Below are 18,744 nucleotides of genomic sequence, written 5' to 3' on the forward strand. Positions count from 1 at the left end.
AGTTTTGAATGTGATACATTCTAGAGTTTATTAAGAATTCAACGTTGAAAAAGAACGGTCATCCTATCAAAAAAATAATAGAACTATATATATAATATGAGGTATATATATATTAAAACATAGAACATAACTATTATAGATTACGGATATATTAAAGTATAATGTAATCAAATACATTTATAAAGGAAAAATATGTATGTATGATCATGTCGTTTACTACCGTTTTAGTAATATTTATTCTACAAACACAAATTCTGTAGGAATTATGTATAAGGTATTATTGTATATAATATGAGGTATATATATACTAAATAACATGTATGAATTAAGTGTACATTTTATTAGTGAAAGGTTCTTATATCAATTTGTTTATGATTTTTATTTAAATATTCATATATTATGTAGTAAGTAATACGTTATGTTTGAAATAATATTGATTATGTATTAAAGTTGCCCATTAGACAGTTTTTTAACAAAATATACCTATTATATTAATATAGAAAATGGGAGGAAATCGTGCAACATTAAAATAGGAAACTTCTTTACCATTTTCTCACTTTCCATATTCAACGAAAAGCTTGCCATTTCGACAGTCAATGACATATACAACATATTATATAATGCGATAATATTATAAAACTAGTATAATCATAAATAAGATGTGATATATATTTAAGGGAAATATTAAAAAACTGATAAATTCATAATAGAATAACGTTAAAATAAGGAGAATATTGTTAATATAATATATATACGCATATGATATACTCATAATGAACTAATTTTAAATGGGTAAAATAACAAATGACATATTTATGTTATTCTTCATATAAAACATCAACTAAAAGTATTATATCTCACGGTTAATATATAAAACTATTATAAATGTAAACAAGATGTGATATATATATATAATAAATCACATATACAACCTATTATATCATGCGATAATATTCTAAAACTAGTATAATCATAAATAGTATGTGATATATGTTTAAAGGGAATATTAAAAAACTGGTAAAATCAAAATAGAATAACATTAAAATAAGAGGAATATTGTTAATATATACTCATATGATATACTCAGAATGAACTAATTTTAAATGGGCAAAATAACAAATGACTGTGGATTTTATCTTATCTTTAGGTGATGGACAATTGTATATGACGGCGATTTGTTAAGATTCTGCAGCTTACGGTTATGATAAATTTGAATACAAATTTATAAAACAATGTAATAAGAAGTTCAAATGATGGAGAAGAATAGCAAAAAACAGTTGTCGGCGATGGAGAAGATAATGTAATGGCTGCCAGAGAGAGTGAACAATTAGGTTAAGTTATATTTTTAGAAAGAATAATTAAATAGTTTATTACAAAATAAAGTACAATTACAATTATTATAATATATTCTGATTTATAATTAATTTAAAAGATACTTGAAATTTATTAACATATTAAGGTCTTTTGTCTAAAAGTTTCAACTAATAATAATGATAGTTCTCATTAACCAATTGACAAATGATTGATATTGTCAAATGATCGATATTGTCAAATGATCGATATGTGCAAGTGCACATTTCAATTATATTATAGTATAACGTTCTTAGAGATCGAGCTAGTATCCTTTTAAGAGGGATCAAATTAACAAATTAATTTATTGATTTTAGGATTATGATGTGTTTTAAGGATTAAAAACAATGATTAGAAACTAATAAAAAGATCCCTAAAAGACAAATATGAAATCTCAAAGAATAAAAAATGCTCCAAAATTGTTTTTGATTTCACTGTTCAATCCATAAAATCATGATGTGTATAGGTTATATGAAAACTAGTGTCAGTATGTGTTCAGATGTAGGAACTAATTAACTACAAGTTGTTGACTTTTGAAAAGAATATCTTTCCATTCAAACATAATTGTTCCTAATCTCTTCCAACTAAGTTAAATATTATGGTATTAAACAGATACATAGTTTGGTTGGTAGTTTCTCTTCAAAATTATTATTTTGAGAAAACAAATACAATTTCTTTTTTAGGTAATCCAATATCCTCAAGTATATTTATAAATATGGAAATATTATTTCCATATTAGAAGAGATACTAAAAGATCTTATTACAACATCATTAGAGTCCCATCATTTTCTCTAAATATCTCTTTTGTGGCGAAAGATTTGGAATTGCACATCAATCATTTTGGAGTGGGTAATTGATCACCCTATTTTTCAAAAAATAAGAAAGATAAAAAATAGTTATTTTTTTAAAGATATATTTGAAAGTGTTGAGTTTATGGAAGGTATTAGTACTTATACAACCACAAAACATTTGATTTTTGTTATCTAAATTATTTTAATAAAAATGTTTTTTTTTTTTTGAAGTTTATGCTTATTAAAAATGCTTATTTAAAAAATGTTAATGAAATTTTAAAAAATAAAATCTAATTAAACACTTCTGAGATAGAGAGGTTTCCCTTGACTACCCGAGCGTAGATAAACACTTCTGAGATTTGGTTGGTAATCCAAGTTCGTGTGCAGTTGATTATTTTTTAAATTTTGTATAGTTGAATAATATTTGAATTTTAAATTTTCATCTATGTGATATTTACTCATTTCAAACTTTTTGAATATGCATGTTTATTTATTATTCTGCCGTCTCTCTATTGTATTTTAAAATTTAGAATATGTGTATTTATATTATTTGAAATTGAAAATTTAACTTTTGCTCTTAGAGTAGGCTTTAACTCTTTGTTTGTCCGTGTTGTAGGTGAGCGAGAAGGAAAAGTTCCATTGTTTGATTGAATTGGAATTGTTTCCTGCATGGGGTGTCATACATAATTCCACTTATTACTAGTTGAAGGTCTTCTTTGCCTCTGTCTTCTTCCCCATCTCCCCAAGTTGTTCTAACCTTTTTATATCTACCTATTACATGTCAAAAGGTTGTTTCGCTCTTCAATGTTTTGAAACAAGTTCATTATGAAAATCTCTCGCAAGCAAACGTATGTGCATTATGAATAATTTCATCTCAAAAAAATTGTTTGAGAGGTTTCAAAAGTGTATCGAAACTAATAATTTTAATGAATAAAAAAATAATTCTTCGTTAGATTCTTACATTTTATTTCAACGAATAAAATTTAGGAAAATTTTTAAAAATAGCAAATTTTACAAAAATATTTACAATTTATAACAAATTTATAGTCATTGATATGATATAACGATAGTTACTAATAAATATTTTAATTTATTTTGTTATTTTTAAAAATTCTCATAAAATATTATAGTGAGGGAACAATGATGAATCACATAGTTTTTGTGGTGATGTCGCTTTTTATCCCTCTTTACATTCTAAAATCTCAAATACAAATCATAAAACAAGTAGATATACATTCAATTAACATGATTTTGATTCTAATAAATTAGAAAGACAAAAATAACTAACTAATTATGGAAAAGTAATATTTTAACATGAATTATTGATTTTTAATTAGAGGTAATTTTAAAATAAATAAAATAAAAGAAAATATTACAAATCAAATCTAAACTAACTTTGATTTTACTTCTTTAATTGCAATATAACATAGATACATTGGCTATGAAGTGCAATTTCTTATATTATAATATTTAAAAGATTTAAATTTAAAAATAAAAATAAGTAATCTCAAGTCCAATATTGGACCTGTGGGGCTTAGCCCATCAATTTAAAAATTCAAAATGCACACTCAACCGTCACATTTTCCTAGGATCATCCTATTTAATGCCCTTCTACTTGTCAACTCCATCGAAATCCTTCATTTCTTGTGGCACCGTCTAAAATTTGCTTCGATTGAAGAAATTTTGACGCCCATGACAGCGTTGAAATTTCTTCAATGCAAACAAATTTTTTATCTTCCTTTCATCGAGGATTTTCATACCATGTGAAGGAGAGATCAGTTCCATCAGTTCCAAGTCGTTCGTGAGTCATCTTCTTTCCTGTGTAGTTTTCATCTCTTGATTTTGGATTGCTTGTTCAAGATTTATTTTCGAATTTTGGATTGTTTGCTATTCGGATAGGCAGAAGGTTTGCACGATGATAGATCTGGAGTACCTGAATCGTTTATTGATTCTGTAGTTTAATCTTATGATTTTGGTGATTTCGAAGCGTACAATATAATCGTACTGTGTTATGAAGTAAATAAGATTTTGTAGGGTTTTTGAAAGTTAATTTAGATATTTCCTGCATTTTAGTCTTGATAGATCTGGGGTACCTGAACCGTTCAGGTTTGCATGCTGTGATTGTGTTGTTCTTTTTTGATTTTGGAGAGAGTCCTTGGGTAATTTTGAGGATTGTTCTTTTTTTAGTTTTTTTTGCATGCATTCAAACACACGCATGGTTTTTAAACTGGGGTTCTTGAATATTTGTTGGTTTTCTCGAATATTTGCCTGTTTTTTTTTCTCAGAAGAATTGATCTTATATTTGTGTATCTCTCTGTGCAACTTTAATATAAAGTTATTAAGGAAGAAGAGAAAGGAGGAAGAAGGGAGAGAGAAAAGGTAGAAACGACCTAATAGTAGGCATGAGTATTAAGATGCAGCAGAGCCACCACTTAGTGGCGCTAAGGTTTAATGAGCAAATTGACAGTAGAAAAGGGTCCACATCCATACCTAAGTTACTATTGCTCTGGGTTCTGTTGGTGGCATTCATTAGTATGTTAAACTACAAAGAAATGGATGGGTGGGTGTTAACAAAGTTAGAAGAAAGTAAGTTCTGGGAAGTATGTGTGACCAGACGACAAAGATGCTTCTTAGTGTCAGTGTCAAACTATGTCCAGGCTTTGGCCATTCTCATTTCCATTTTCCAGTACTTCAAAATCGTATCAGCAATTGATCAGGAAAATGTGTTTTGATTTCTGTCTTTTATTAGTCTCGGTTAGTTAGGCTTAAGAGTAAGGGATATAATTCATTTTTCTTGTTTCAGCTAGAAATTACGTCGATGTCTTGATTTTTAGTTTTTTTAGGGCTGTTTGGTTGTTTTTTTAGGGGTGTTTGGTTAGTTAGGCCTAAGAAGTAAGGGCTAGTGAAAGAGAAGCATTTGATTGTCCTACAAGTATCTGAATCGCCAATGAAAGCAGAGGTTATTTCCTCTGAATTTCCACGAATTGTTCAGGTTTGGATTCTGTGATTGTGTTGTTCTGTTGTTCTCTTTTTTATTTTGGAGTGTTCTAGGAAATTTTGAGGTTTGTTTTTATTTTTTTGGCTTGCCTTTAATCACGCTCGTTTGGGAATAGACAGGCTTCAGAGAATGAATCTCCTTTTTAAGGGTTCGTTGGGGAGCGAAGTGACCATATGGCATCCCTTTCTACACCTGCTCAGTCTCTCTCTTGCCTTTTTCATACTACATATTTTTGTTTCTCAATTTAGTGTCAGTGTCAACCATGTCTATGCTTTGGCCATTCTCATTTCCACTTTCCACTACTCTAAAAATGTATCTGCAATTGATCTTATATTTGTGTATCTCTCTGTGCAACTTTAATATGAAGTTATTAAGGAAGAAGAGAAAGGAGGAAGAAGGGAGAGAGAAAAGGTAGAAACGACCTAATAGTAGGCATGAGTATTAAGATGCAGCAGAGCCACCACTTAGTGGCGCTAAGGTTTAATGAGCAAATTGACAGTAGAAAAGGGTCCACATCCATACCTAAGTTACTATTGCTCTGGGTTCTGTTGGTGGCATTCATTAGTATGTTAAACTACAAAGAAATGGGTGGTGTTAACAAAGTTAGAAGAAAGTAAGTTCTGGGAAGTATGTGTGACCAGACGACAAAGATGCTTCTGCCTCAACTTAGTGTCAGTGTCAAACTATGTCCAGGCTTTGGCCATTCTCATTTACACTTTCCAGTACTTCAAAATCGTATCAGCAATTGATCAGGAAAATGTGTTTCGATTTCTGTCTTTTATTAGTCTCGGTTAGTTAGGCTTAAGAGTAAGGGATATAATTCATTTTTCTTGTTTCAGCTAGAAATTACGTCGATGTCTTGATTTTTAGTTTTTTTAGGGCTGTTTGGTTGTTTTTTCAGGGGTGTTTGGTTAGTTAGGCCTAAGAAGTAAGGGCTAGTGAAAGAGAAGCATTTGATTGTCCTACAAGTATCTGAATCGCCAATGAAAGCAGAGGTTATTTCCTCTGAATTTCCACGAATTCTTCAGGTTTGGATTCTGTGATTGTGTTGTTCTGTTGTTCTCTTTTTTATTTTGGAGTGTTCTAGGAAATTTTGAGGTTTGTTATTTTTTAGTTTTTTTGGCTTGCCTTTAATCACGCTCGTTTGGGAATAGACAGGCTTCAGAGAATGAATCTCCTTTCTAAGGGTTCGTTGGGGAGCGAAGTGACCATATGGCATCCCTTTCTGCACCTGCTCAGTCTCTCTCTTGCCTTTTTCATACTACATATTTTTGTTTCTCAATTTAGTGTCAGTGTCAACCATGTCTATGCTTTGGCCATTCTCATTTCCACTTTCCACTACTCTAAAAATGTATCTGCAATTGATCAGGTAAAAGTGTTTCAATTCTCTGTCTTTGGTTCATCTCCGTTAGTTAGTCTTAAGAGTAAGGAGATAATTCGTTTTTCTTGTTTCCCTCCATGTATTGATTTTTAGTTTTTTAGGGATGCTTGGTTGGTTTGAATGCACGAAACATTTGCTGGTACACGATTCAAACAGCTTGCCCAGTCATGTTTTTCTATTTTTTTTTTAATATTTTGGAATTTTGCATGTGTGATTTCTGTATATATTATTCTTGCCCTTTTCCTTTATCATCATTTATTTTGATTTTGGAGAGGTCTCTTGGTTATTTGTTATTTGCACATATACAAGGGTTGAAAATTTCAATCCCACCTCTCTTTTATATTACATTCATTTAGTTTTGGCTGTTATCTAATTGAACTATTTGATCATCAAATAATTGTGTTACCTTTTCTTCTAGATGTTTAGATTCATTTTTCTCACTCTTTTAGTTTTCTTAATGTGTGACAGTCTTTGTTTTTTATTGAACTAGTGTGTGGCAGTCTTTATTTATTGGTTATCTTTAGTTTCACTATTGTTCTTTTTTTAATGTTTTCTTAGTTTTTAATAAGTGTGACAAAATATGAATTAATTTTTTTCTTTGAACAAATGTGGAATTTATTTTCTTTTAATGTAGTTGTGTCCCCAATAAATTTATTTTGGCGATTTAACAATCCATCATGTTCTTTTTCATTTTTCTGTTGTATTTTCTTCGGTTCTTTGTTGTGGTATGTCTATTTTTGAGACATTCTTAATTTAGTTTTATTTTTTAGCTTCCTGCATCATTTTGTATTATGGATTGTTATGAAATTTTGAGATTATGCTTTATTTTGTTTTTTGGTCCTTTGCTGTGATGTCTTTTGATTATTTCTTTTGAGTGAACAGTTCCTGTAAGATTTTCTGCATGAGAATAAATTGATTATTTAATTTGGTCAAAGAAGTTCAAAATTTACATGTGAAATTTACACTCAGTGGCTGTAAGGTTTAATGAGAAAATTGGAAGTAGAAAAGAGTCCACATTAATTCATTCAGCCAAGAGGGCTTGGCATCCTAAGTTTGCTCTGGGTTCTGTTGGTGGCATTCATCAATATGTTAATCTATTAGGGAATGTATGGTTATAACAAAGTAAGAAGAATGGAAGTTCTGGGGGAGTATTTGTGACAAGAGGGCAAGGATGCTTCTGCATCAATTTAGTGTTAGTCAATCATGTCTATGCTTTGGCCCTTCTCATTCCACTTTCCACTACTACAAAAATGTATCTGCAATTGATCATGTAAAAGTGTTTCAATTTTCTGTCTTAGGTTCATCTCAGTTAGTTAGTCTTAAGAGTAAGGGAGATAATTCATTTTTCTTGTTTCAGCTAGATGTTACCCTCCATGTCCTGATTTTTAATTTGGCTTCCTAAGTGTGCTCTAGGTTCTGTTGGTGGCATTCATCAGTATGTTAATCTACAGGTGAATCTATAGTTATAACATAGTAAGAAGAATGGAAGTTCTTGGGGAGTTTGTGTGACAAGAGGGCAAGGATGCTTCTGCATTAATTTAGTATCAGTGTCAACCATGTTTATGCTTTGGCCATTCTCATTTCCACTTTCCACTACTCCAAAAATGTATTATCTGCAATTGATCAGGTAAAAGTGTTTCAATTTTCTGTCTTTGGTTCATCTCAGTTAGTTAGTCTTAAGAGTAAGGGAGATAATTCGTTTTTCTTGTTTCAGCTAGATATTACTCTCCATGTCTTGATTTTTAATTTTTTAGGGGTGCTTGGTTGGTTTGAATGCAGGAAACTTTTGCTGGTACACGATTCAAACAGCTTTCCATGTCAGGTTTTTCTATTATTTTTCTTTAATATTTTGGAACATGTGTAATTTCTGTATATATTATGTTTGCCGTTTTCCTTTTTCATCATTTATTTTGATTTTGGAGAGGGTCTCTTGGTAACTTGACTTTTCTTTTAGTTTTGACTGTTATCTAATTGAACTATTTGATTATCAAATAATTGTGTTACTTTTTGTTCTAGATGTTTATATTCATTTTTCCCACTCTTTTAGTTTTGTTAATGTGTGACAGTCTTTGTTTTTCATTGAACTATTGTGTGGCAGTCTTTATTTATTGGTTATCTTTAGTTTCACTATTGTTCTTTCTTTAATGTTTTTCTTAGTTTTTAATAAGTGTGACAAAATATGAATTTATCTTTTTCTTTGAACAAATGTGGAATTTATTTTTCTTTTAATGTAGTTGTGTCCCCAATAAATTTATTTTGGCGATTTAACAATCCATAATGTTGTTTTTCATTTTTCTGCTGTATTTTCTTTGGTTCGTTGTTGTGCGATGTCTATTCTTGAGACATTTTTAATTTAGTTTTATTTCTTTTAGCTTCCTGCATCATATTGTATTATGGATTTTTTCGAAAATTTGAGTTTGATCTTGTTTTCCTGGTCCACTGCTGTGCAGTTTTTTTTATGAGATATTTTTATTTAGATTTATTATCTTTTAGCTTGTTTTGCATTTTGCATTATAGATTATTTTTTAAAATTTTGAGGTTGTTTTTTTTCTTTGATCTTTTGTTGCGGTGACAATTTTAATTTAGATTTATTATCTTTTAGCTTGCTTGCATTATGGATTGTTATGAAATTTTGAGATGATGCTTTATTTTGTTTTTTGGTCCTTTGCTGTGATGTCTCTCTATAAGACATTTTTAATTTAGGTTTAATAACTTTTAGCTAGCTTGCATTGTGGATTGTTATGAAATTTTGAGTTTCTGCTTTCTTTTGAGTTTTGGTGATGCCTTTTTACGAGACATTTTTAATTTAGGTTAATTTTTTAGGTTGCTTGCATTTATGGATTGTTCTGACATTTTGACTTTCTGCTTTTTTTTTATGTCATTTGTTGTGTGATATCTTTATAAGATAGAGATATTTTTAATTTAGGTTTACTATTTTTTAGCCTGCTTGCATTTGGTATCATATATGAATTGTTCTGAATTTTGAGTTTCTTCTTTTTCAGTCATTTGTTGTGCGATAACTTTTTATAAGACAGACATTAAGATTTATTATTTTTGGACTTGTTTGTATTTTGTATCACGGATTGTGGTTTTTTAAATTCAGAGGAGGAACTAGAAATTGTTCTTGTGATATGTTAAAATCTAGTTTACTGCAAAGAATGAATTCTAAAACAGAGGGTATGAATGTCGTCAATAATTTTTCTCCATTTCTGCGTTGAGCAATGTTTAGCTGATATGTTTGTGTATTCTTTACATTAGTGCAGCACCACATGCTAATTTAGGTGTGAAATGCTAATTTAGATGTGAAACACTTCCAAAGATGACGAGAAATCAAAGATTGTCGTAGTAAAAAACCTCACCAGTTTTTCCTTTCAGGTTTTTCTTTTCTTTTTCTTTAATAGTTTGGAATTTTGCTGGTGTGATTTCTGCTTTTCTCTTATCATTTATTTTGATTTTGGAGAGCAACTTTGGTAATGTTAATAATTTTTCTCCATTTCTGCGTTGAGCAATGTTTAGCTGATATGTTTGTGTATTCTTTACATTAGTGCAGCACCACATGCTAATTTAGGTGTGAAATGCTAATTTAGATGTGAAACACTTCCAAAGATGACGAGAAATCAAAGATTGTCGTAGTAAAAAACCTCACCAGTTTTTCCTTTCAGGTTTTTCTTTTCTTTTTCTTTAATAGTTTGGAATTTTGCTGGTGTGATTTCTGCTTTTCTCTTATCATTTATTTTGATTTTGGAGAGCAACTTTGGTAATGTTAAGGTGATTTAAGAAAAGTTGGTTGTCCAAGAATCAATATTTTTATATTACCTTAAATCTTCCTAAGACATGTTGGGTCTTTCTTTGGCCTTTGTTAGTGTCTTCTATTAAGTCTGTTAGTTTCACTTTAGTTGGGTCTTTTTTTAATTTTATTTTATCTTTTAAATTCCAAATCCTACTCATTTGGTCATGACGATTGAATAATCATTGTTAAATTTATTTCTTGTTGGGAGTGTAGATTTTATTTTCTTTTTGGCCTTTGTTATTTGCATCTATACAGGGGTTCGAAAAATTCAAACCCTTCCCTCTTTTATTCGACATTCTTTTAGTTTTATTTGTACTATTGGATTGTTAAAAATAATTGTGTTACTATTTCTTACATTCCATAAAGAACCCTTTCTGATGGATTATTTCTTATTGAACTGTTTTAAAATTTTGAGTTTCTTCTTTTTCTTTTTTGGGTCCATTGTTGGGGGATGATACATCTTTAATTTTTTTTTTTTTTTTTTGATAAGAGATGATACATCTTTAATTTAGATTTATTATCGTTAGCTTGTTTTGCATTTTGTATTATGTTTTTTGAAATTTTGAGTTTCTTCTTTTTCTTTCTTTGGTCATGTGTTGTGCGATGTTATTTGCATTAGGGGTGTTTGGTTGGTTGTTTTTTTAGGGGTGTTTTGGTTAGTTAGGCTTAAGAAGCAAGGGCTAGTGAAAGAGAAGCATTTGATTGTCCTACAAGTAATAAGCTTCTCCTCAATCATTCAACCATTTTTTTAGTAAAGAAAGAGGCTTCTCCTCTGGCAACCAAAGTCCGTCCCTCGTTAACAGGTAAGTCTACCTCATTACTTTTATGTCCTTCTAATTAAGATATTTGGGTCAATATATATCAAAATAAATAAGATCCATCTTTGGTAATTTTTAAAAAAATTAAATCTATAAATACTCATTTCATCTCTAAAATTATGTGATTTGTACTTTCTAAAATTCCCTCGATGGTACTAATACACTCTTATATTTGTATTGTAATTATCATGTCCTTTTTCTATGGTTTTTTAAAGTTAATTTAGATCCTTATTCGCTCTAGGTATAAGTTGAATGGAAGAGTTTTTTAGCCTTGATGGATCTTGAGTACCTGAATCGTCGATGAAAACAGATTTTTTCTCGGAAATTCCACGAATTGTTCAGGTTTGGATTCTGTAATTCTGTTGTTCTTTTTTGATTTTGGAGAGTGTCCTGGGTAATTTTGAGGATATTATTTTTTTGTTTTTTCGGCTTGCATTTAATCACGCGCGTTGGGGAATAGACAGGCTTCGGAGAATGAATCACCTTTTTAAGGTTTCGCTGGGGAGCGAATTGGCCATAAGGCATCCCTTTCTGTTCAGTCTCTCTCTTGCCTTTTTCATACTATATGGTTGTTGATCTGGGGTTATTGAATGATTGTTGCTTTTATTTTCATAAGAAGTGATCTTATTTTTTGTCTCTCTGTGCAACTTTAATATGAGGTTATTAAGGAAGGAGATAAAGGAGGAAGAAGGGACGAAGAAAAGGAAGAAATGACTGGATTGTTGGGATGGGTATGAAGATGCAGTAGAGCCACCACCTAGGGGCTGTAAGGTCTAATGGGCAAATTGAAAGTAAAAAAGAGTGCACATCCATTCAAGCTAAGAGAGCTTGGGTTCCTAAATTACTATTGCTCTGGGTTCTGTTGGTGGCATTGATTGGTATTGTTAATCTACAAGGGAATTGATGGTGTTAACAAAGTTAGAAGAAAGGAAGTTTTGGGCGTATGTGTGACCGGAGCACAAAGATGCTTCTGCATCAATTTACTGTCAGTGTTAAACTATGTCCATGCTTTGGTTATTCTATTTTCTACTTTCCACTCCTCTCGAAATGTATCAGCAATTGTTCATGTAAATGTGTTTCGATTTCTGTTTGATACTTCTCAGTTAGTTAGGGTTAAAAGTATGAGAGATAATTCATTTCTCGTCTCATATAGAAATTATCTTGATGTCTTGATTTTTAGGGTTTTTTTCAGCGGTTTTTGTTTTTTTTTTTTTGTTGGATTTTGGCTAGTTAGGCTTAGAGGTGCAAGGACTTGTGAAAGAGAAGCATTTGATTGACCAACGAGTAATTAGTTTCTCCTCAAGCATCCCACCACTTTTCTATTAAAGAAATACAGGTACGTCTACGCTATTACTTTTCATGTCCTTTTACTTAAGATATTTATATAAATATATATAAAAATAAATAAGATCCATCTTTGGTAATTTTTTTAAAAATCAAATCTGTGAATATTCATTTCATCTCTAAAGTTTTGCGTTTTGTTACTTTTTAAAATTCCCTCCATGTTACTATTACACTCCTATATTTGTGTTGTAATTATGATGTCCTTTTTCTATGGTCTGTTAAAGTTAATTTAAATCCTTTTTTGCTCTTGGTTTATGTTGAAGAAATGGAAGAGTTTTTTAGCCTTAATAGATCTGGAGTACCTTAATCGCTCTTGCATTTTGTGATTCTGTTCTTTTTCTATTTTGAAGAGTGTCCTGTGTAATTTTTAGGATTTTTATTTTATAGTTTTTGTCGCTTGCATTTAAACACGAACTTGGTTGTTGAACTGGGATTCTTGAATAATTGTTGGTTTTGTTTTCTGAAGAAGTGATCTTATATTTGTGTATCTCTATGTGCAACTTTAATATGGGGTTATTAAGGATGGAGATAAAGGAGGAAGAATTGAGAGAGAAAAGGCAGAAATGACTTAATTGTTGGGATGAGTATGACCCCATGTCTAGTAGTTCCCAAGTATGATATAGGAAGGCTGACTGATTAATGGAACTGATCTTGTTGCGGTCCGTTTTAGAGTCCGGAGGATTTATCCGTAGGACTATCCATATGGAAAGAAGGGTCCAGGTTTCATAAGACTCCTTCTACGCGGTCTTCGCAATATTCTTTGCACTGGGGGAGGGCTCAAAGAATTTGAGATTAGATTGGAACTGATTGTAGTAGGCGAAGGACGGATATTATTGGAAGGCAATCGCATATTGAATTGCGCCTAAGGCCACTCCTAACTATTAATGGAAAGGACCCACGGAGCGGTGCAAAGAATATATAGAAGGGCAGACAGGTCCGGAGGACCTGTCTGTCCTTCGGTCTTAATACTCCTAACGTCGAATAAGAAGCTGGAGGTTGGGTCCAGGTGCAAAGAATATTGTGTCCATTAGATCCATTGAATTAGGCGAAGGATTTTATCAAGCTTAGCTTTCTGGATTCTTCGGCGGAGTGAGGCTTTCTCTAGTAGGTCTGGAGGCACAAAGAATGATCGAAGGCTCCAGACCATAAAGAAGAGAGTCGGAGGACTTCCATTGACTTTTTCTTCCTTTCACTTCTAACTTCAAACCTTTCATATTCAACCTTGAAAATAAAGGAGGGAGCGGACTACGGAGGCCATAAGTTTGAGTTCCTCAGATGTATAAAAACAAGTCCTCCGGACGACCTATCCACTGAAAGTAGCTACGTAGTCTTGTCTCCTTCCCGCGTAGTGGGCATTGACTTCTTCATTGATTTTCTTCTATCTCCCACGTAGCGGTTGAATATGAAAGGAAGCCCACAGAGCTGAAGATGGAGCGGGATAATAAAGAAGAAAGCTCAAAAGGAGGGAGCGGACCTCAATGAACAAGGGGAGGACTCGTTTTCATCCTTATGGAAGAAAAATCTCTTTTTTTTTATCTAAAAGACGTAGAAGGAGGCTCAATGTCTAATCTTTCTCTCAAATCAATATCCCCCAGTGCAAATATTCCAGCAATATTCTCAATATGAAAAGAGCCTTTCTTCTTTTCTTAGATAAATGCGCTTCGTAGATTATGCTGAAGGAGGAGTGGGCCATGATCTTTGCTCCTTAATTTCCCTAATGGATAGTCATCTGGACCTTTCTTTTTAGTTCTTTGCGCTCGTCAACGCATATTTCATTGCGCCTTCGCCTTCAATGAAATCCATAAATAAATAAGGGTAGATTTCAGACTCAAGAGGAGGGTTCCTTATCAATATCAATGAGACGGATAGGCTTTCTTTTACATTCCACAGGTCTGAAGGACTATCCATATTAACATGTCTGTCCTTCGCCTAACTAGTTCATATAGACCTTTGTTTTTCTTCCGCAGTCACTAATATGGATAGTCCGGAGGACCTCCTTCAGCATAATCTATGAATGATCGGAGCAAAGAATATTGCGAAAAAGAAGAAAGGAGTGCAAGCGAAAAATAATGGATTGAATAGTCCTTCGGACGAACTACCGCACTTGGGGGATATTGTTGAGAAAGAATATTGAAAAAGAATGATCGAAGAATATTGAAAAAGGACGGAGGATAGGCTTTCTTTGAACAATGTGGATGTATCAAAGATTCCACAGGTTAATATGGTAGATTTCAGACTAGTCCTTCACCTTGGATCTGGGGACTATTCTCTGTTCTAATAGACAGAGGAGAGGTTCAAAGAATATTGAGAATACTCGTGCAAGCGCAATCAATGAACAAGGTGAAAAGAATAAAAAAAAGGCGGTCGATGATCAGGAAGAAAAAGTCAAAAGTCTATCCCATCTTCTTCGTTAGGCGCAAAGAAGAAAAACAAGGTGCAAAGATCTATGGCCCAATTATAAGGGGTCCAGATGCACCATAAGACTGGTCCGAAGGACTATCCATATTAACCGGAGTCTTCAACAAGATTTCCAACATTGAATATTAAGCTACTGAGGCCCAATATTGCGAAGGAAGAACTGCGCCATAAGACAGGTCCGAAGGACTATCCATTAGGGAATGAGACGGAGGTAACGTTTGGTTTTTTGGGAAACTTGTTGGTCGCGGATTAGTGCGTTTTTTTTGGAAAGTAACAATTCTCTTCAGTTTGGTTTCAGAAAACTTGTTGGTCACGGATTAGTGCGTTCTGCGCCGCCTGGTGTCACAAACATATTTTTCCAAAGTGTGTTTACCTTTGGTTATATGCTCCGATTACCCCCAGTTTATCTCATGTTTAGTTTGCATAACTAGTTTAGCTGATTGCTTTTCATTCTAGGTCATAAAGCTTGGGTGTGACGTTTCGGCATTTTCATATGCAAGCCTGCCAGAGAGGAAAATGTTCAAAATGTACTATAGGGGAGGCATACCAGTTGAATCCCCGCCCAAGCATTAGTTGTACTCTTTGCAAGCAACCCTTTTTCCTTGCAATTGACAGTCTTTAATGCTTATTGTAACGTCTATTTCAATGTATTTCTTTCTTTCCCGTGTTTTATAAATAAAATGTCCCTAAAACGCAAACGAAGGTTACGACATACATCGACGTTACCCACAACTCTTGGATATTGATCGACTGACTTGTTCATCGAGTTAGAACAAGTGCCGCACAATCGTCCGTCTCGAGGTTGAAACGCTACGGTTGTGACAAGTGGTATCAGAGCCAAAGTTGGCTGAGTGACAGTTTTGACAAAAATAAAATGTCGACTGCAAAACGAGCGAGCAAGACCCATGAAGAACGGTTGGTGGGGATCGAAGTGCAGATGCTCCACCTGATGGAAGTTCCTGATTCCATCCGGTTCTTGGAATAGCGGCTTGAGGATATTGCCAAGAAAGCTGATGGCATTGAAGCCGTGTCCGGTCGCCTTGACGGACTACCCATCCAAGAGTTACTGACTAGAGTCGACACTCTAGAGTCCCGAGTTATGAGAACGGGAAATGTCACCTACGAGCGTGGGGACAGTTCATCGGGCTCTGTTGCCCAGATGGAAGAACGAGTTATGGAGCTTGATAACTCGCAAAAGAACATGTTGGAGATGATCAGCGGCATGACAAAGGATTTTCGAGCAACCCTCGATGTCGTGAGGAATGAGCTCGCAGAGGTAAGCACGAGGGTGAACCTTACTATGCGAGCACTAGAAAATCAGGCTCTAGCTGGAGGAGCCATTCCTGTGGGCAGAATCAAGATTCCTGAGCCCAAGCCCTTCTGTGGGCGAGAGATGCCAAGGCGTTGGAAAACTTCATTTGATGTCGAGCAGTATTTCAAAGCCACGAACACAATTACTGAAGAGGCCAAGGTGACGTTGGCAACCATGCATCTGACAGAAGATGCGAAGTTATGGTGGAGGTCCCGATACATGGACATTCAAGAAGGGCATTGCACAATCGACACGTGGGATGCCCTAAAAGGAGAACTTCGTTCGCAATTTTCCCTGAGAATGTCGAAATTCTGGTCCGACGGAAGCTGCGTGAATTGAAGCACACGGGGAACATTCGGGACTACGTGAAACAGATTGCGGGGTAATGTTGGATATACGCGACATGATCGAAAAAGATAAAATATTCAGCTTTGTTGAAGGGTTGAAGCCATGGGCAAGGACTAAGCTATACGAGCAGAAAGTCCAAGACCTCGTGTCAGCCTATGCAACAGCTGAACGTTTGTTTGATCTGTCTAATGACGTTCAAGAGACAAGACATCATTGAAGCTCTTCACCTGGAAGAGACAGAAACAGCCGACTGAGTTCTCCCGAAGCTGTCAGTAGAAATAAAAGTCCCGGCAGAGACCGCAAGCCCTTCCAGTCAAATACGGGGAACACCAGGCAAAGGCCCACTAGTCAAAGGACCTCCCACACTCCTATCAGTTGCTACATTTGTAACAGGCCACATCGGACAAGGGAATGTCCGGATAAAGCGGCCTTCTACGCCTTCCAGGCCTCTCTGGCTACAGACTTAGGTGACAAGTTGGGTCAACCAGAGAATGAAGGTGGGTAGGTGGAGGAAGTCCAAAACGTTAGAGTAGGGGCCATAAGACTCTTGTCGTTCCTTCAGAATAAAGCAGGGGAGACAAGTGGTCGTACAAAAGGGGGCCTAATATATGTGGACACCTGGATCAACCGAAGGCATGCAAAGAGCACTATGGTTGACTTCAGTGCAACCCATAATTTTATAACGGTGGCGGAAGCCAGACGATTGAACCTTCACTAGAAGAAGGATACAGGAAAGATGAAGGCCGTAAATTCTACAGCTTTACCCGTCGTCGGAGTAGTGAAACGAGCGGTGATACAGTTGGAAAGATGGAACGACCTTGTTGACTTTGTGGTTGTGGGCATGGATGACTTTGATGTAGTTCTCGGAATGGAATTCCTTCTCGAACATCAAGTGATCATGATGCCTGCAGCCAAATGTCGGTGATCACGGGATCTACCCCCACCATTATGCAGATAGAACTCCGGCAACCCAAAGGATTGAGAATGGTCTCGGCCATGCAACTGAGGGAGGGCCATATTCAGGAAGACACAAGGCGTGTCGTGGAGAGACGTTGTGATGGGAAACAGGATAGTTTGCCCATGTCAGAATCGCCTACGAGAAATGATCATCGTATGGCGCAATCAAAATCATCTGGACTCAGGAGACAGTCAAGGAGACTGTCAGGTGCAGGATCCACTAGACCTGCGAGAGATCCGTATCAAGCACAAGACTTCTTACGGAAGGAAGAGAATGGGCAATTGTGTGTCAACAACCGTGTCCTAAAGCAAGCCCCGAGGAGAGGGCCAACTTTTGAGTCCGTGAGTGGGACTCAGCCTGTTGAAGCTTACGCTAAGGCATATGGTCCTGTGTCAGGTGGCATCCTAATGCAGAATAGACACTCTGTCACAGCTGAGAGTCAGAAACAAAGTGCCGCAGAAGGTAGTTATACGATGTTTGGAAAAGGAATGCTGACCACGATACGTAGTCTGAAGGATGGAAGACAACATTCCCAGGGGTCTACACATGGAAGAGAGACGAACAACATTGCGACCAACCGCTTTGATACTCGGCCGAAGTGGGCTTTGAGTCAAGAAAAGTGGCAGAGGGACGTGTCAAGGGAATCCTTGCAGAAAAACTCTGTCATTGAAGTTGATGTAAGTCTGGCGGAGACCAGTCAGGTGGAAGAAAAGAATGGAGTTCAATTGTGGAAGCTAACCCAATCTTATGTTAATGCTGCAATGAGTTCGTCAATGGATGGAAACCAATTTGTGGGTGTTTGTGGCGGACATTCTGTACAGTCCCGCCTTGTTGGTCCCTCCTGTGTTGGTAAGAATCCTCAAGCTTGCAACAGTACCAAGAGGTGGAAGCTGGAGTCAGACATCGTTCGGACCGATCGAGAGGAAGCCTCGAAGTGGCCAGAAAAGTGGGCAGATAAGAAGCATCGCCTCCGTGATTCCCGTGGGGGAGACCAGGTCATCGTCAAACGGCGATCTGAACTGACTCAGTTTTTGAAGAAGACTTCAAGATCACTGCCTCGTGAGAGAACGCGAGGGACAAACAGAAGTTCAAGAAGTCCTTGCTAAAGAAGCAAGGAAAAGAAGAAGACCCATGGGGGGATACACAAGTTCGTGGTGAAGCAGAGGAGCCTCCTCATGGAAGAAGCCTGTGGAAGACGTACAAATCTTCTTATAGATTATGTTGAAGGAGGCGGCA

General features: G+C 35.0%; 1 long non-coding RNA gene across 6 annotated transcripts in view; it reads left to right on the plus strand.

Moving 5' to 3' along the window:
* The first annotated feature begins 3,753 nt into the window (after positions 1-3,753).
* The window catches only part of LOC116403879, a 28,901-nt gene continuing 13,910 nt past the window's right edge, over positions 3,754-18,744 (plus strand). Inside the window, exons 1-7 of one of the 6 annotated variants that reach the window (XR_004216802.1) lie at positions 3,754-3,942; positions 5,007-5,133; positions 5,259-6,167; positions 6,294-6,508; positions 7,972-8,147; positions 8,300-8,342; positions 9,784-10,182. This is a non-coding gene — a long non-coding RNA (uncharacterized LOC116403879). Of the gene's footprint in view, positions 3,943-5,006; positions 5,134-5,258; positions 6,168-6,293; positions 6,509-7,971; positions 8,148-8,299; positions 8,343-9,422; positions 10,183-18,744 lie in introns of those variants that run through there. The other 5 variants (XR_004216801.1, XR_004216800.1, XR_004216803.1 and 2 more) reach the window with 5 other exon arrangements.

Source organism: Cucumis sativus, chromosome 5 (assembly GCF_000004075.3).
Source record: "Cucumis sativus cultivar 9930 chromosome 5, Cucumber_9930_V3, whole genome shotgun sequence".
Taxonomy (NCBI): Eukaryota; Viridiplantae; Streptophyta; class Magnoliopsida; order Cucurbitales; family Cucurbitaceae; genus Cucumis; species Cucumis sativus.